Raw genomic sequence first — 18672 nt, 5'->3', positions numbered from 1 at the left:
CGCACACTGTCCTCAGGACGAGCTCTCAGCACTTAGGCATGAAGAGCTGATGTTAATTTTACCAAAACCTTCCCTCCTGGTCCCTCATCTTCTTCGGAAGGCTGTCATGTGCCTGTGGTTGTGCTCTGGGGAGGCCTGGTGGTGAAGTTCAGGGGACTCTCGTTGCTAACCCTTGGTATGTCCAGAGCAAGGCGGACTGCCCAGGGGGTTTCCAGATCTGATATTTGAAGTGAAGCAGTACTGCAGAGGCCAGGGCAGTGTCAAGAGCTTAAACTGTGTGCAGTAATAACCACATCCTCCCCGTTGTCCTTGGGGTCCATCCTCTTCTCAGCCTGCCTCACCGGACAGGGAGAGCTTAGCCCTTGATGCTGTGCTCTAGGGACGGCTCCCCAGCAGCTCCCATTTCATCTTCCTCCCCAAATCATCTCCCTCCATGGCTGTGTCCTCTCCACAAACATAAATCTGAGGTGACAAATGGTGCTGGGTGGTGCTGAGCTGGAGACTTGCTCCTTAACATCAGTAGGAAATGCAGTCCAGAGCTGGTGGTGCACTTTGAACGTCGTGCCCTTAGCCATGAGATGATTCTTCCTTCCTCATAAACATCCTTCTATTAAAGGAGGAGGATATTGCAGGATGAAATCCACTTTCTGCTTTTTATCTCGCTGTGTTTACTTTCCAATTATTTCTATTAAGAGTGAAAATAGATCAATCGCTTCCTTTGCAGGCTGGCCCGAATTTTTCATCCTTCTTCTCATAGACAAGGCCTGTGCTGCAGAATTTCATCTGCAAATTGGAATAGGAGAAAGCTTAAAACTCTCCGAGTCATCACGCTAGCTTGTGTTTTTCCACTTCAGTGAGGAGACAGAGGAAAAACGTGCACACTAAATCATTATCAACAAGCTCTCGTTTTCTGAGACACCTTGCACAGCAGCTTAAAGCAGAATTGGAAAGCAGATCCCTTCATTTCCATCGGGCAGGGCTGCGAGGTTCCCGGCTTCCCTCGAATGGGGAAGAGCCCAAGGTAAGGCAGCTGTGTGCAGTCAGGTGAATCGTGCCATGGAAATGGTGGTTTCTTTCTGCTGGCCATAAGGGGAGTCCTCGTGGCTAACTGGGACACGTCTGCTCCCTGAGCATGCAAATATAAGCGGGGTGAATCCCGGTTTTCCAGCCTGCTCCCCCCCTTCCAGTTGGACCACAGCGCCTTGGGTTGTCTCGATGGCTTAGGTAAAATGTGGAACAGGTTCTCAAGGGTTTTATTTTTAATGCCAAATTTCGCAGTGGGGATTGTAATGATGCTGAGGAAGGAGCCCATCCATCCGAGCACCTGCAGTTCTCCTTGAACGGCATCGAAACACGGCAGGAGCGTGTTTGGAAGAGGCTCGGTGTCATCCAGGGCAAGCCTGCGTTTTGGGACAGCTGACAGCCCGTCCTTCCAGCGGCTCTGAAAACAGAGCTCAAATTGCTGTGGTCCTACAAAGTGCTGGCTTCATGGGAATAGGAGCTGCACCCACAGTGTATGCCCGAGGGGGCTGGAAGGGCTGACCTGGGGCTGTTGGACCGTGATGTCCTGGGAGGAGCTGCTGAGGGCACTGGGGGTGTTTGGTCTGGAGCAGAGGAGGCTCAGGGCAGACCTCGTTGCTCTCTGCAACTGCCTGAAAGGTGTGGGGAGCTGGGGGTCAGTCTCTTCTCACGGGTAACCAGTGATAGGACCAGAGGGAATGGCCTCAAGTTGTTCCAGGGGAGGTTCAGGTTGGCAATGAGGAGCCATTTCTGCTCAGATAGAGCAGTCAGGCACTGGGACGGGTTGCCCAGGGAGGTGGTGGAGTCACCGTCCCTGGGGGTGTTCAAAGAGAGGTTGGACGTGGTGCTTGGGGACATGGTTTGGTGGTGACATTGGTGGTAGGGGGATGGTTGGACCAAATGATGTTGGAGGGCTCTTCCAACCTTAATGATCCTATTCTATGAATACAAACAAGATGTTTGCCATCAGGTTTCTTGGGTTGTGTGTTCACAATGCCTGGCTGGGCTGCTTCTGCTGGGTGCTGCTGCCCGCGTGGTTTTGTGCGGAATATTTGCTTAGGGTGACTCTCGGTATGTAAATACCCAAATAACACCAAGCTGATGGATCAGGAAAGAGGAGCAGGATTCCTGGAGGCAGGAATGGAGCACGTTGTGGTCCTGCCCTGAAGCTGAGGACAACAAAGGCAGATCCCTGTACGTCGTCCGTGTAGTTTGGGGCATCCTTCCAGAGCTGAATCCTACATACAGAGGGAAAACAAAGTTGTTTGCCACAGCACCGGGGTTGAGCTGTTACTAGAAGGGGGAAGGCTTCTTCCATCTGGACAAGAAGTATCTTTGCCATTGCCCTTGGGCTTTTATCAGGAAGATTTCTTTCCTGCTGGAACGCAAATTGCCAGTTGTTTTTCACTGGCATTAGCGCCGGTTCCAAGGACTTAAGTCGAGCGTTGAAGCCATAATGGTGAATTTCTAATCCTCTTTTTACTGCAGCTGCAGCGCGATGCCACGACAAGTACCATGCCCGAGCTGCACCGGCGCCGAGCCGACTTGTTCTTTCGGAGGCATTGTTGGTCGAGGCAGAAACATGCTCGTGCTCACCAAGTGGGCTGAGGGAAATTAAGGACCTGGCAGCGAGAAGAAGCCAGGAGCCTAAAGGAAGCGGTGCTGCCAAACGCTGCCATCCCTGCCAGCGCCGGTAGCGGGGCACAGCGAGGCGCACGCCGTGTGGATCGCTGCAAGAGGTGGCTTGCCCGCGGAGCTGACTCAGTGGGTCGTGGGCTGCTGTTGGTGTTTGCTTCTCTGAGGTGGAGAGCTCGGGTCCACCACTGTTGGGATGCAGAGCGCTTGGCCCTGGTGGAAAAGCTGGGTTTTTGGGTGAAAAAATACAGTGCTGGGACTTGGCCTGTTGGTAGGTTGTGCCCTGAAAGCTCTCCCTGCCATCAGTTGATGTTAGCGGTGTGCTGGAGAGGTTGGGAACTGGTTTTGGGTCTGGTTTTGGGCTCGCTGGGGTCTTCCAGCCTCCTGCATCTTCCTGAGCACAGTGAAAATATTTGAAGTTTTATCAATGACAGCGACTTGGCTTTTCAGGCAGGAAAACAAATCGCTATTTTGAGAATTTCAAAGCATGCAGGCATCAGATAAGGTACACTTCGGGTGATACCCAGCCACATAGGTTGCTTTCCTCTAATTGCAGCTCTGCAGGCTACACGTGTCAGTGCTCAGGACTCGAGCAGTGCCCTCCCGTGTGCTCACCTTCTTACCTTGGTTGCCTGCCTGTCGTCCTTCCCCGGCTGCTCCCGGTATCATTTTACCTGTACTTTTCCATCCCGGCTGAGGGTAGCGGGATAAACACGGTGTGATGTAGAGCAAAGTCTTACCGTAGTTTTGCAGAGATGCCAAGAGCTTCAAACGTGCCATCTAGTGGTGTAAACACAGCACTCCCCGTCAAGGAAACCCCCCAAAATCCACCCCCTCGTGCTCATTACTTCTGAAATATTCCCTTGTTCTGGGTGGAGGTAAGCACTTAAAAGTTTCTGCTACCCCATCGGTTTTTGGAGTGTGTGGAGCGAGCTACTTGGGGACTTGATAATCAGAAAAAGGAGCAGGAAATTTTTTAGGCTGTTCTACAAAGTTTATGCTAACTCGAGAGCTCTGTGCCTGCATATCGAGAAAAGAGTTTCTGCTGGTGGTGCCTCCCCTCGGAGGAACCGAAGGGAGTTTGCAAACCAAATGAATTTTAAGGTTAAAACACTTTGGTTTTGGTAGGGAGAGGAAGATGATAACTGGGTGGTCTGTAACCATACGATGATTCATCAACTGTTGCAAGAAGCCCTCCCTTTGCAGATCAGAGCTAGGATGTTGACCGCTGCAGCTTGCAACCTGATTTCATCCTCCGCTTGGCTAAAGAAGGCTGCAGCGAATTGCAAAAGACTCCAAAATCTTCCTGAAAGCCATCCCTCATCACCGAGACAAGCACAGGCCCTACAACGAGGAGCGTTAAAAGGCACGAGGCTCATTCCACCCTTCGGCGTGTGTGCGCGATGAATTACGGTCTGAATCCAGCCCAGCAGGAGTGTTTGTCCTTACTCTTATCTCCGGTCCGAGCTCTGGCACAGAATTGGAGTTGCGCAGGTTGGGCTTTGTGTGCTTGCTGTTCCTAGGGTTTTTACCTAGAGGTCATCGTGTCCTTTGTTACAGCAGGCAAGTTTCTTTCTTTTCGGGTTGGGTTATGTGATCCGTCTGCTGTAGCTACCGGAGGAAGGCAGGAGAGCGTTCCTGTGCTCCCTCGCTTGCCCCTCAGGTCATCTTTTTCAGAGCAGGGCTGGAACCGAGCCTCTTCGATCGGATCCTGCAGCTTCTTTTGTGTGTGCTGCTGGTGTGTAAGCACGTGAGACCAAATGGAAAATATAAGAAAAAAAACACAAAATTTCTAGCACTGGGCTTGCAAACTGCAAATAATATTATGGAAGGAAGATGCTTGTAGGGAGAATAAGAGAATTTAAATGTCTAAAAATAGCCAGCAAGCTAAGCGGGAAGAAAACTAAATGTGCCAGCATTAAACGCTGGAAGTGTGTCTGTCCTAACCCGAGGTCTGCTTATGTGGCTTGGATAAAATGCAGAGGGAGGATTAAGGAGAGAAATCAAACCCTAGGGACGAGCAGCATCTCTTCAGCTGACTTTTCCAAGGATGGTTTGAGTGCGGTGCTAAGCCCTGGGGCTGTGCTCAGCCTCTTTTGGGTTAAGGCTCTGCATCCAAGTGCATGAACCAGAGCACAGGTACTGCCCGGGGTGTTTCAGCCCCAAACTTTGCAGGTTACAGGCTTCAGGGTCAGCCCCAGAAGGATTTAAAATTAAACGAGACGAGGTTTAGGTCGCAGCTGGCTTAGTCCTCAAGCTGCGACCAGGCTTCCAGCGCTGCCTCCTCCTCCCCAGGCTTTTTGGGTGAGCAACCCCACGGGCTGCAGGGCGAGCAGCAGTGATGGGGGCACGGTTTGGAAAGCTGCAGCAGGTGGGAAAGGAGCAGGGGATCTTCAGAAGGACAAGGAAGTAGCACATCCATTAATAATAATAAATAGGAAAAAAAAAAAAAAAACAGCCCTGCATTGGGAAAATTCACATCATGCATTTGGAAACAGTTGTCTTTGAATGTATTTGTTTTAATTATTTATTTTCAGACTTAGGTGAGTGGTTTAGGTGAGCCATTTCTGCTGCTACCCGATTTTTCTTTCAAGGAACGTGATATTTTTACGCTAAAAAAGCGGCTGCTTCGTACCTGTCATCTTTTCTTGAATGGGGTTTGATTTTATGGCAGGAAATGTTGGACTGTTCATGCCAATGGGATGCGGCATCTGACTTTATGACCGCCGCGCGGGCCTTTTATTAGTAAAATTTAATGTGTAACAGGGTAATTCCGTTGCACCTACTACTCTGCTGGCTTGATTTTCTACAAAATAAGTGTCTACTTCCTTGAAGGCCTTACATAAGCACGCACTGGGAACGGGCCCAGCGTGTTCGATCACAATAAAGGAGCTGATTCAGACCGGGCTCTTTCTTAGAAATAGTCGTAAACAAGTTTATATATAGACACTGCTCTTATGTACAAAACTCGCTGCAGAAATGCTTCTAAGGACCAGGGGATCGAATATATGGCATCCGTGAGCAAACCTGTTGTTGTAGCTCGAGGCGAGGTTTAAGAGAAGAGAACATCCCCGAAATCCCGGTGCGTGGAAGGGGCTGAGCTCTGAAGAGCTTTCTGCTCGTGCCAGGAGAAAGGCGTTTGATAAAAGGCTCGGGAACTCGGGCTGGCATCCCACGCATGCAAATCCAGGTGCTGTGTGTGTTATATTTGGGTGTCGGGGTTGTTCCAAGCCGGTCAGGACCAACGTTAGGTGCTTTGATCCCTCGCTTGTGCCCAGTTGCATGCGAGATGTGACAGCCCCCTCTCCCTTGAAGTCCCCACCGCTGAGCATCACGCCCTGGGGAACAACAGAGGGCTGTCACCTGGGGGGCTCTCCTCCCCCTGAACCAGACAGGATCCCAAATGATCCCGGACAGAGCTCACCGATGGGGTTTTATCTCGAACAGGTCCCAGCGACGTGAGGGCTGCGTGTCCTGAGCTCTGCTGCCGGCTCGCGCTCAGCATCACCGGCTCGGTTCGGGACCAGAGGTGGGAAGCCTCCAGCCTTTGTGATGGATTTTTTAAGGACGGTGCCTTGCCTCCTCCCTAACGAGCTGAATCGTTAAAATATGTTAATGGCAGCAGACACACGAGAAGGGGTGAAGCAATACCCTGACACGTTGAATAATTAGATCATCTCCTGCGCAGGAAAAAACTCGGGTGCGAAACAGGAACAAGAAGAGCCTCCCTCCCCCTCTGCCGAGGCACCAGGTCGGGCTCTTGCTGCGTGCAGAAGCAGGTTAGGCAATTACATCTTCAGCATTAATTCCTTTTTGTGAAATTCCCGAAGGTCGGAGGCGCACGTATGGGCACTGACGGCCACTAATCGCCTCGCGCTCGGCTGCTGCGTTTTTGGAGAAGTTGGAGGCTTGTTTCGGATGGCTGAATTGGCGAGCTGCGTATTCGTGATGAAACAAACAAAAAAAAACTGAGCGCTGCTGGCCTGAATTCATAAACAGCGCCGTGGTTAATGGGGTTTCCTCGCTGAAACCCTACTGATTGCTGTCCTGAATAGGAGTTAGATAAAGGGAATTTCTTCAAGAGGTGCCGGACGCTGTGGATGCTTTCCTCGTAGCCTTTGTCATTCTGGCAAAGCGGGGTTTGATATTTCTGAAAAGATTGATTAATTTGCAGTAGTAACTGCTTCTAATCTCCGTGATAGCAGCGGGGTGGGAGCTGGCACCCACGGGGGGCCGTGGCAGCGACGAGCAGGCTGGGCTGTGCAAGTTGACTTGTTGATAAACACAACCCTTGACTTTTTGTTCTCCTCCTTAATCGCTTCCTTCAAAGAGTTAACTTCCCAAGCAGCCACAGATCAGTTCTCTCTCGGTTGTTTTAATTATTCTTCTCCTCACGCACGGTGAAGGTCTCGTGTTTGGGAAATGTCTCCTTTTATTTTTGCTGTTTGTGTGTCCCCTTCCCTCGCCGCTCCGGTGATGCTGGCATCAGGCCGGGTGAGCTGGCTGCGGTCGCGTCCTTTTTACCCACTTTCCCCCTTTTTTTTTTGAGCACCCTCGGGGGTGACACGAGCGCTCCTCTGCGTGGGATTTCAGCGAGGGAGAGGCTCTCGTGGGGGCCTCCACGTGCTCGCAGCTGAGCAATTTCCTTTTGTCCCGCTGGCAGGTGACTCAAAGCAGGAGCGAGCAGCTGGCCGCGCCGTTAGCCGGTGGCCGCAGCCTCGGGAGATGAGTTGTGGAATTTCCATCCAAGTCGGGATTAGGCTCAGGAGATGATGGCAGCGGCACAAAGCACGCCGGGGGACCGCAGGAGAAGAGGAAATCATTCACGGCGACTCATCCTGTGGTTGGGTGATTCAGGGGGTCTGCCGGTGGTGGTCACAAAGGCACGTGGCTCAACTGCATCAGCTTTTGTGTGCTGCGCAGGATGCAAACGGTCTCCGAAAATTAATCCTGGCCTTTTGGATTTTTGTCCGGTGAATTATTTCCAGAAAGGAGTTACTGTATTTTCTGGAACGCATATTGTGAAATTCTTTTCTTTACAGTGGGCGAGTTTTCAGCTGGTGATTTATCAACCAAGTATTTTACAGGATCATAGTTAAAGGCTCTTTTTAAAGAAGAAAAAAAAAATCCTGTGCAATAGGGAAAGCAAAAGCATCTCGGTTTCCAAATGATGGAGGAATAACCGAAAGAGCTCGTTCTTGGAATAGGAGCTCCATTGGCACTCGGTGGTGATTTCCTGTGCATTTGCTGTGAGAAGCACTCGGTGATGTGAGTAGGTGGTACTAAAGGGTTATTACGAAACCAATTTTCAACCAGACGTTTTGAGTCATGGATCGGGAAGAAGGCTAGCAGCTCCGGAGCTCTCTCTTTGTTCAAGCAGCGCTCCTGCGAGGCACAGGCAGGATGCTCCCGGGACGGAGCGGGGACAGGTTTGGCACCGGGACCCTGCCCTTCTTCTTCTTCTCCGTGCCGCCACGTGCCCGCGATGGGTTACGGGGCTGGAGGCGCCGGGAGCAGCGGGCAAGGTGCACGGCGAGCGCTTCCCTGCCTGTGTTTTCTTTGTAAGTATTTGCTCGTGGCTTTTCCCAGCCGTGAGAGACAAAATGGGGCTGTGTCAGGACGGATGCCTGTGCCAGGGCGAGGTGGTTTTTTTTTTGGGAGCCCGCTCGGTTCTGTCCTGCGAGCAGCTGAGCTGCTGCTGGCAGCAGACAGTTGGCTTCTCCATCAGGCAGGGGAACAAAAAAAAAAAAAAAAAAAAAAAAGAAAGAAAGAAAAGGGGGCGTTTAAGGGAATTGGTCTGGCTCCTAAACCGAAGGAATTGTTGACCTACTGACTCAGTTATGAAGAATTAGGGAAACAGTCTTATTGTGGTTTCTTTTGTTGGTGGCAGATTCAGAAGGCGTCTGCGAGCGGCCGGGCAGGACTAGCACAGGAGAGGTGCTTCTGGTACCTGCTGCCTCTCGCCTGGGGCTTGTGCCAGCAAGGAGCCGACCTCACATCACACCTGGGCTCGATTTCGGATGCTTCTCCTGGCAGTGCAGGGGTAAGTTTATGAACTTCTCCTTTTCAGTGCTAAGATGCTATCTTACTAAATGGCATGGAAAGAAATCTCTTTCCAGCTGTGTGAGCGTGGCGAGGTGTATTCGTTCTCCAGCAGAGCAGCTCTTAAGAGAATTGCTGGCTGGCCTGTGCGAGTTAAGGAGCCTGGAAATCAGGGGGCAGGCTTGGATCAGGGTGACAAAACCAATCCCAAATGGCTTTTCCCTCCCCACTTCCACCTGCAGACTTCTGCTGATGAGGGTGCTAAGCAGCCTTCGTGCCCGAGCCGTGGGATCGGACCATCCCAGAGGCCCTGCTGCTCTCTCACATCCCTGATACTCGTTGCTGAATGAAGCAGGGCTTTGGTTTGCTTGGATTTCACATGAAAATCGGATGGCCGTGCCTGGAACTTAATGATACTTTTCCTGAAATACGCCTAGAATAGAAACGTTATTTTGAAGTGGCTTTTTAAATCCCAAGAAAAAGGCTACCAATTAGTGGTTTCTCAGAAAAAGAAAATAAAATAAATAATTAGAATAAAAAAAAAAGATTAGCATACTGTTGGCTAGAAGGAATCCCCCTAGCTGGTGGAGCTGGCTCTGGAAATCGTGCTCTCTGGATCTGCTCTCGACTGCCACAGGTTTGGGGCTGGTTTTTGGAGGATAGGGCTCTTTTGGGGCAGTGATTATTCCTAGCTGTCCGGTCAATAAAGCGAGGATGGTGATGTTTAACTTCACCTTCTGTGCTTTATCAGCATCATCGCTCTGCTTTCCTTTTAAAGAGGCTGTGGTGTGATGCCGTAGCTTTTTGCTTCCCAGCAAATCACGCTGCACGCATAGATGGCAAGAAGATAGGGAAGGCAGAAGAGAGCTCGCTGGATTTATCAGGCTCGGTGGCACATCTCCCGCTCAGACAGCAGCTGCAGTAAGTGGTGCTGTGTGCTGACAGACGCGAGGATTTCACCGAGGGGCAGCTTCCCTGTCCGGGCTGGGTGACGTGAGGACGTTTGGCTTTTCCCAACCCTCTCGAGGCGTGAGTTTGCAGCATGGTGCTCGGGAACCTTTCCCCCCCCCCCCTTTTTTTTTTTCCTGCAGCGTGGAGGGCAGCACACCCACCACCCATCCCCACGGAGCTGGGAAGGAGCCCAGGGGCTCAAAAAAAAGAGGAAGGTTAAGCATTGTGCTGGATTTCCTTTCCTTAAGTGCTTCCTTTGGATGGCAGGAGAGGAGCTTACGTGCGCGGCAAGTTTCTAGTGAGCAGTTGCGCCGAAAGGAGTGGGAGGCAGGGTCAGGGAAGAGTCACTCGGTTGTTATGTGGGTGTGAAAAGCCTCTGAAAAGGAAAAGGCGGAGGAAAATATTTCACTTGAATTAAACAAATAAGGGAGAATGTTATATGAATTAGATATGTAAAGTTAGGCTCCTGCCAAGTATTTTTGTGAATTAACTGCATATCTTCTGAAGATCATTTATTTAATGTTAAGCTTATCAAAATGTTCTTAAAATTGAATGTGTTTGGAAAAAACAAAACCGAAACAACAAAAAACCAACCTTCCCACCCCCAATTCTTTTTTTCTTATCGTTTCAGATAGAGAGAAAGGCAATTGCAGTTTTTTATAGCCCCTAACTTGTTAACTGTTAAACTTAAATTGAAGCAAGGGATCAAATTTCTCCCTCGCACCGGAGCAGTTCCATTTACTGAGAAATCACAGGCAGGACCCGTTTAAGGAGAGGCAATTTTAGATCTTCAGTTAATGGCTGTGTACCCACCTGCGGGGCAGGGGAGCTGCTGCTGCTTTGGGGAGCTGGCTCTTCCTGTCTGTTCACTGCTAGGGGTGGCACGGACCCAAATTAATGGGAAAAAAAACTGTTCTGCAGTTTGAACGCTGATGGTTATTTTTTTTCCACGTGTGTTTGTAGTATCTCTGATTGTTTCTTGTTTTTAAAATGCTGCCTAATAGAGAGGAGAGAACCTAAAATACACGGTGCAGGGATTACTTCTTTTTTTCCATGCTTTCTCTGATTATCTTGACCCAAAAAAATGCAGCCCGTGGAGGCTGGTATAACTGCACTTCCTCTCTGACACAGAAAACTGCCTGCTTATTGCATTAGTAAGCGCAAGACTTGATGATTAAAAAAATAATACTAATTACAAAACAACACCTTTATCATAAACCATATCTTTCTCAGCACGAGTCATAAATTGCGTATCAGGAAAACAATAAAGCAGCGTGACGTGAGATAGGCAGGTGTGTAGCGTGATTTCTTTCACTAACACATCCGAAGGCTTGATGTTTTAGGTGTGTGCAGTGTCTTGGTGGCATCCACGTGTGCTGACTTCCGAGGGATTCCCTTCTGAAGGTGTGCAGGCACGGTAGGGAGGCGTTGTTGGTTTTGCTTTTTGCTTTGTGTTGTAAATTTGGGAGCTCAGCTCTTTGTGGCCCGTGGCAATCCAAATGCAGAGTTTGTGGCTGGAGTTTGCATAGAAAACGGGTGAGCTCGAGCTGGAAATTGGAGCTGGAAGAGGAGAGTGCTTCCTCTCGTATTGTTCTGCTGGAATCAGGATGCCAACATTTAAACAAAAATCATGCATCGAGCCAAAGGAAAAGGTGTGCATACCAGCAGTGTGGGCTCTGAATAGGAGCCGTGTGCTGCCGGGAAGTTACAGGAGTTGTGCACGGGGATCTCTGGAATCTACCTGCTGGCTTTCCTCGTTTCCTATCCATTTCCTCATGGCCTGGGCTGCCCGCAGGCAGTGCTGCCCTGCCAGGCTGTGAATTTAGGGGTTTTCTGGCACGATTCGTGCTCGGAATTGAAGATTGCTCACCCGAATTGTAGCTTTAAGGACCTAAGAGGCTACTGAAACTCCCTGTGTGACCTGTTATTACAGGCTCCTGTACGTACAGCTTTATTGCCAAAACATGAGGTTGGCAGAAGTGAGTCATAACCGTGAAGATCTCCAGCTTCGCTCTTTTGATTTTCTTTTATCCACCAAAAATAAGCATATTTCCAAGAATACAGGTAGGTATGCGCTGTTCTCCTGTTAGGGCAGAGCTCTCACTGGCTCTTCGGTCTATTTACATAGCTCGTAGGATCTATTTTGAAGCTTTAGTATAAAAGGAGCTCTGTATACATTTTATCTAATCTTCGGTGCAGTAGGCATGAGCAATTCCCGGGGTAGGGATCAGCGTATAGGGCTCTGGCCCTTCTCCTGGGAGTCTCTTTCTCATGGAGTCATACTTGCCCTGCAGTGCTTTCTCTCTCCTCTTTATGGCTCTGTGGATTTCGAATTCCTCTCCGCGCTGGCACCGCTCCACCAGGAGGGCAGGGAGCAGCCTCAGCTCAAGGTCTGCCCGAAGGCTGCTGCTTCGAGGACTGTAGGAAGGGGAATCCACAGGGGGAGAAGTGCCCAGCTGCTCAGGTGAGCCCTCACCCTTGGATTACTCTTCAAAGTCAACGTTATGACCAGTTTTGGATGTGTCTTTGGATCGTGATGTTTACATGTTGTCTTGCAGTTGATGTTTTAGCGTGACCTGAGTGTACCGAGCAGGATTTGCTGTGCAGATTTCACGTCTGGTCTCAGGGCTGGCTTCTTCCTAGGCCAGCACTGCTGACCACGTGGCCGTGAGGTGAGCTGGATCATCTTCCTGATCTGGTTGAAAATCAGATTTTTCTTCCTCCTTTATGGAGGGAAAGTAAGGTTTTGGCTTTTCAAACAGATCCAAGCCATTGCATAGCTGCATGGCCGCTCGTGCTGGTGATGAAGTAGGAGGAGAAGCAGCCAGAAGCACAGGAGAAGGTGGGGCTGCCCCTTTCCTTGACACCTACATTAAAATTAAATTCAGCACAGCCTGATCAGGAAAGTGCCCCTTGCCTCTCTATTATTCACAGTGGAGCTCAAGCTAGAGCTAAGGGCTGGCTTTGTCAGGTGTAGACACACATTTAGTGAGCCTTGGCCTCCAAACATGCACCTATCCATTTTTGGTCTTCCCTCTTCTCCACTGGCACCTGGATTTTAGGTGTCTCTGTTTCATTTGATCCATGTGCATCGAGTACTCGATGTACTCCTTCAGTACACCAGTAACAGAGCTGCTCCTTTCCATTTTCTGTCTGAAAAGTGCAAAAGTACTTGAGACAAGGGTTGGCACACCTCTTGTGTTGGGTCAGAGGAGTCCCTCCAATGCTACCATTTCTAGTCATCAGCGTAAATAGTACAGAAGAAGTATTTGTAAAGCCTGATAGGCTCGTGGCACTTGGAGATTCACCGTGTTTTTTCAAACAGCATCACAAATTGTTCTTTCTGTTGATGCTTCTCCCAGGCCTTGCCTTTGGATTTATGGGATTACAAATCCCACAAATCGTACCCTGTCCTCATCAGAGTTGGGGTGTAATTCCTGTTGTCCAGGAAAAGAACAATGAAAGATCCCAGACCCAAAAGAAGACCCAGACTCCAAAGAAGCTTTCAGGGCAGAAGTGGTTCAGGCAGAGGGATTCTAGCAGACACGTAGAGTTCTTCATGTCATAAGGAATTATCTGTTTATATTCCTTTTTTCTGCTCTGGAGGTTCTTTTGCTTCTGTAGTTTTCTTGTAAACTTCTCTATTCTTAACATTTTTCTTGTTAGAACCCAGTTTTCTTGCACACATGCTTTAAAGATGAAAGTTGTGCTCGTGCTCTGTCTGCTCTTGAGCTTTCTGCTTTCTGCAGGTACACTCACCTAATAACTTGGAAACAGCAAAGCACATGATCAGAGACCCAACCTGGTATTTAACCAAGAGGGAGGATTTTCTAAGCCTGAAAATCAGGGGTAAATAGTTGAAAATGCCTTTTAGGATGGATCCAGTCCTGCTAACGCTTACTTGCATGCATGAGTAAAGTTATTTGCATGCATAAGCAGTGACAGAGTTGAACTCTGCATCATCAGATCTGCTGTCAAAAGTTGACCCTGGGCATTTTGTGAGAACGATGATGATTGTCTCTTTAATTACTTAAACTCTGTTTTGCCTGTTTCGGAGGGCGATACACAACTCTGTAATTACTGCCATTCACATCAGGCTCTCTAATGGCAACGCCGTGCACAACTTCGAAGGAAGGCGGCGTGGCGTAACTGCAGCACACAGACACAAGGGCATCCTTTTGGTGGAAGACTTTGATTATCACATTATTATCAGCCGATTGAGCTGGTGCTGAAGTTTGCCAGCCCTCTGGTAAGTGCTCTTACGGAATTACAGAGTCATAGATGTTAGAGATGGAAAGTGCATTAGATCATCCAGACCATCGTCCTGCCAGGACTTGTTTTCTGCTGCATTTCTTTTTTTTTTTTTTCTTTGCTTCTGCGGTTTATGGCTAGAGATACTCTAAGAACTTGGCCTTCCACTTCGATCTGCTTTTCCACCAAGTTTGATGGTGAGATTTTTCTTTGCCTGCTCTTTGGCCTAAATTTTTCCGTTTCTTTGTTTCACCACATTGTTTCGAGTCTGCGGTCTCATCTTCCAGCAATTCTTCTCTCCGTGATGTTAACAGCCTGCAAATATGAGCAGAACAGTATTTGGGGCTCTTGAATATTAATGTATCCCTTACCTAAGTGCTGCACGTTCAGATCTTTAGGATTTGGGGGAAAAAAATCTGATTAAAGATAGGTTTTAAACCAAACTGCTAATAGGATAATTTCTACAGTGTATATTTTCTTCCAGGATAAGAGTGGTCTGTGCTGGTGTTGCTTGAGAAATTGCTGAAAGTTACCTGAAAAGGCCAGATTTACTCTGGAAATGTTTTTTTGGGGTGGGGTTGTTGTGCCAGTGTAAATAAAGTGATTTTTAACTTTGTTGTGGCATTTAGGCTCTGAGGAAGTCATCCTGTGCAGGCAAGTCTGCAGAAGGCGTTGCAGGGAAAAGGAACGAAAGGAGACGTTTCAATCAGTGACAGAAATGGTGGAAGCTGTTTTGTCGTTATCTGCATCTTCATTTTTTCCCCTCTTTCCATTATCCTCTCTCGTTCTCAGAACCACGTTATAAATACTGTTTCTTTTTAGAGTTGTGCTCATCTTGGTGGGATCTGGGGGTTGTTTGCTTGTTGTTTGTTTCTCAATGCTTGGTCTTCGCTACCAGAAGTCTTGGGCGCCCAGGCAGGGTCATCTCTACAATTTCCAGCGTCTTCACCACAAAGAGCTTGACCAACACCCCCCAAAATAAATATCCTTGGCCATAAGAAAGACAAACGGGCATTGTTCTTGCTCTCACCCCATGAGAGAGCGGCTGGTTTGGGTTTGGTGTGAGCTGGCCCGTGGCCACGCTGGCCTGAGCCAGACCATTCAAAGAGTGGCCTACGGTCATACCCCGGCGCCTTCAGCCTAAATCTCTGGTTTCTGAAGCATTTTATTCCTGTTCTCATTGCAGAATGCCCCAAATGATGAGAGGGTTGCATGGCAAGCCTCCAGAGAAGACTTTTTGGTTGCCTTCCTTAAAGCCACCTAAGAAGCTCGACGCAGGGTAGGGATGTTGATGAGAGAGGTGAGGACAGGAATATTGCAGGAGGCAAAATTACTATTGCCGAGTGGTTTGAAGGTATTTGAGGATGGGATTGTGTAACTGAATGGGGAAATGAATGAGAAACATGTAAAGGGGTGGGTTAGTGAGTGAGTAAGAGAAAATGCGAGTGGGCGGGTAATTAGACTGGCAAGCGCGAGAGGAGGTAGGAGTGGGTGACTGGAGGGGTAGGTATGTAGCAGGAAGGTTGAAGCAGCTTCATGGGTCGGCTTCATGGCAATACCTGAAGGAAGGGGAAAAATCATCCCCCTCCAGGCATGTGGACGAGTTGGGTGCTGGTGCAGGCACTGCACTGTGCTCAGCAGAGGACCTCGAGAGGACCTCGAGAGGACCTCGGTTGCTTTCCAGCAGCCTGCTGCAGCCTGTGGGAGGGCAGGTTGTTGGCTCTGCCAAATAAATGTCTGTGTGTCTGTCTGCGTGCAGCCAGCTTGGCCTTGGTCATGCGGCTGTGTGCTGCTCGTGGTCATGCAGGAATATGTAAAACCTTTACTATTTGAAGGTGGTTTTGGCTCTGACGAAGTCACGGAGAAACCACATGAACCCAGCACACGCCTGAGCACATCTGGAGCGCTGCTGGTCGTGGTGGACGTTGCCAGCAGTGGAAACAGCCCAGAGCTGCAGGTGGAAGGAGTTAGGTGGCAAGTACCGCAGAGCCCCAGCCTCTGCTCCCACCCTGCTCATGTCCAGGTGGCTTCTGAAGCTCTCCAAAGAGGGGACACCCCAGCCTCAGGGCTCCGGCACCCACGTGGTGACCTTCCTCATTGGAGAGGCTGAGATAAAAGGTACAGAAGTGACAGATGAGGTCAAAGTATGAGCGTACAACGCAGCATTACAGCATCTCCCGAACCTGAAACGCATTTCTTTGCAATGAATGAAACGTGAAGTTGCAGTCACCTTAAAATAATTATCAAACCTTGGCTGATGACTTTCATTAGGATCTTTTACCACAACCGGTGTCAGGCTGGCCATAGCTCACTGTGTCTAATCAGTAATTGTTTGTAATTTACCATGGCAGAGTTACAGCCCCAGCTGTGACCTTTTCCTAGCCGGGTACAGTCGGGCTATTGTTGAAGGTAATGGCTCCACTATCCCGTTAAGTTACTCTAAGTTGTGTGTGGTACATTTTCAATATTTATTGTAAGAAAGCAAGTCCTTTTGAAGTCCGCATAGAGGTGAATGACTCCTGCAGGAAGTTACGGGCTTTATCTTAGCTGCCCGAAAGGTGTGTGTTTGCTAAGGAATAACTAACACGTGGTGCTGCACAGAAACATCCTGCTGCAGACCTGGCCCTGCTGCTTTTTGCATCAAGTAACCAGGCAAGGTGAGAGTTACCCCTTACTGAACCTGTTTTTTGAGGAAAACCACGTTGGTTGCACGTGGATGTAAGGGCAGGATGAAGACCAAGCAGCCTGCTGTAAGGAACACGGTGACTCCGTGGTTGTCATTTCATCCTACACGGGTGGTTTCAGCCCACGGCGTGCTCTGGAGGCTGCTCTGGGAAGGGGGACCCAGCCCAGCACCACGGGGTTTTTGCTACTGCCTGCCAGCAAGGTGCCTGTTCTCCTTGCGGGGCACAAAGTCCCTGCAGCTGGGTTACCCCAGCATCTGGGACAGGCATCAGGGCATCTAACTCCTCAAACCATCCCCAGAGAGAAATCTCATCTTCAAATCCACCACCTGTTGCACAGCAAAACTCCTCCAAAGCTTGTAACTGCAGCCAGGCGAGCTCATGCAGCAGGCAGCGTGCTTTTTCTGTCAAACCCAGAAAGCGTTCGCTGCGCTTAAGCAGATGTCGTGCTGTTAGAAAGAAACCAGATCTCGTGCTGCTGTTGAAATGCTGTAGTAACCGTGCTGCGAGGTAAGGTGCAGAGGAACGTGGGGGTGTGTTTAATGCAAGCCTGCTGGGCTGTGGATCTGTCAAAGCCCAGGATTTGCATTACTTACATAAGCTCAAATCACAGGAGCGTTCACACGTGCTCGGTGTTTGAGGAGCTGCAGGAATTGAGTGGCTGGGTCAGAAGCACTGCTCGCACTTGCTGACAGTGGGATTGCACAGGAACTGTCGTAGTACTGACAACTGCAGCCCTAGCTAGGAGCTTGTTTGCTGTTACGCTTGATGCTAAGGCTCAGAACAACAATCGTAAGAGCAGCGTGCGCCTGCGATGGAAATACAGATAGTCATCAGATTTCTGAGAGTACGTAGGAAAGAAAACCTTGAAGTTTCCTTTCTGTTTAATTAATTGTTTGTTTCTTTTTTGTGGGTGACAAGGTTACAGAGCATTCGTAATAAGCATGCTTCGTCTTTTGCCATTTTTTTCCATATGGGTGTGTGCTTCCTTTTCATTATGTTGTTTTTCTTTCCTTTTTTTTTTTTTTTTTTAAAGCAGCCACTCCTTTCATTTTAAGCATAAGAAATGAGCTGCTTTCGGAGCAGAAAACAAGTTTCATAAACATCGCGATTCTGATCCTTCTAATCCTTATTACCTGTAGGGGCAGGTGCAGGAAGCTACGACAGGGAAGGAGGCTTACTAATTTTCTCAAGGCTTGGGATTATGCAGTGGAGCAGAGTTATTTTAGACGCTACGGAGAAAGTTCACAACAACATGGTCAAAAGGTGCGTTGCTCAGAACTACATCCCCTTTGCTTGGTTTATTTCACTTCGATTTTTATTTCACTTTTGCCCCGTAGAGGTCTTAAGCCTTTCCAGCTATCGTTCTAAACACTAAACGGGAGTAGGTGGCCTAAAGTCTACGTATTATCTTAATTGTTTCCTGCTGTTGTAAAGTAGATTTTATTTCTGGTGATATTATCTCTTAATACTTTCATTACCAGGCTTTTTCTGTTTGTTTGTCGAAGGGACACACTCAAGAGAAAGTGAAGGGAAATGCTCACTTGATCTCAGGAAAAATAGAGCAAGCAGTTAATGTTGGTAGCTGTACTGACTCTAATCCTGAGGTAGTGTCCATAGGAAAACGGCCAGACAGCTTCAACAAGAAGTAAGAATATTCTTAGCGCGCTGAAACTGTTTAAAATACTGAAATGGGAGTAGGGCGAGGAGGGTGGTTTAAAAAAAGCAAAACAAACAAAACAAAAAACAAAACAAACAAAAAAAACCAGCGCCCGTCCCTTGTGATTCTCTGGTTTTGTCTGAGTTGTTTTTTTTCCTAGCTACGATCAGTCATGTGTGTGAGTTGTTTGCTGCCTTAAGACTGCAGCTACGTGCAAGATGTATTTGCCTAGTATTAAAATTGTGTGTGTAATAATATTTTGGTGGTGCTTGCCATCTGGCAGATCCGTCGCACACCTTTGTATTAAAATCCGTGGCTCCCTGTTGGCGTGTTGTTGTGTTTTATGGATGGAGACTTCAGTGCACGGACTTGTTAGGTTGCAATTCTGGTCTGAGGAATTGTTTGGAGCTTCCTACTTGTTGCCAGAAA

At 48.7% G+C, this 18672-nt stretch overlaps 1 long non-coding RNA gene across 10 annotated transcripts in view; it reads left to right on the top strand.

Annotated features, from left to right (window-relative positions):
• The window catches only part of LOC137849930 (uncharacterized), a 106636-nt gene that overhangs the window by 83395 nt on the left and 4569 nt on the right, over positions 1-18672 (top strand). For 7 of the 10 annotated variants that reach the window (XR_011092172.1, XR_011092174.1, XR_011092175.1 and 4 more), the window contains 2 exons: positions 8546-12320; positions 13745-17849. This is a non-coding gene — a long non-coding RNA (uncharacterized lncRNA). Of the gene's footprint in view, positions 1-7225; positions 8217-8545; positions 12321-13744; positions 17850-18672 lie in introns of those variants that run through there. The other 3 variants (XR_011092181.1, XR_011092178.1, XR_011092176.1) reach the window with 3 other exon arrangements.

The sequence above is a fragment of the Anas acuta genome, chromosome 1 (genome assembly GCF_963932015.1).
Source record: "Anas acuta chromosome 1, bAnaAcu1.1, whole genome shotgun sequence".
In the NCBI taxonomy this organism is placed as follows: Eukaryota; Metazoa; Chordata; class Aves; order Anseriformes; family Anatidae; genus Anas; species Anas acuta.
The sequence above is the reverse complement of the archived record's forward strand: the minus strand, read 5'-3'. Positions and strand labels throughout refer to the sequence as shown.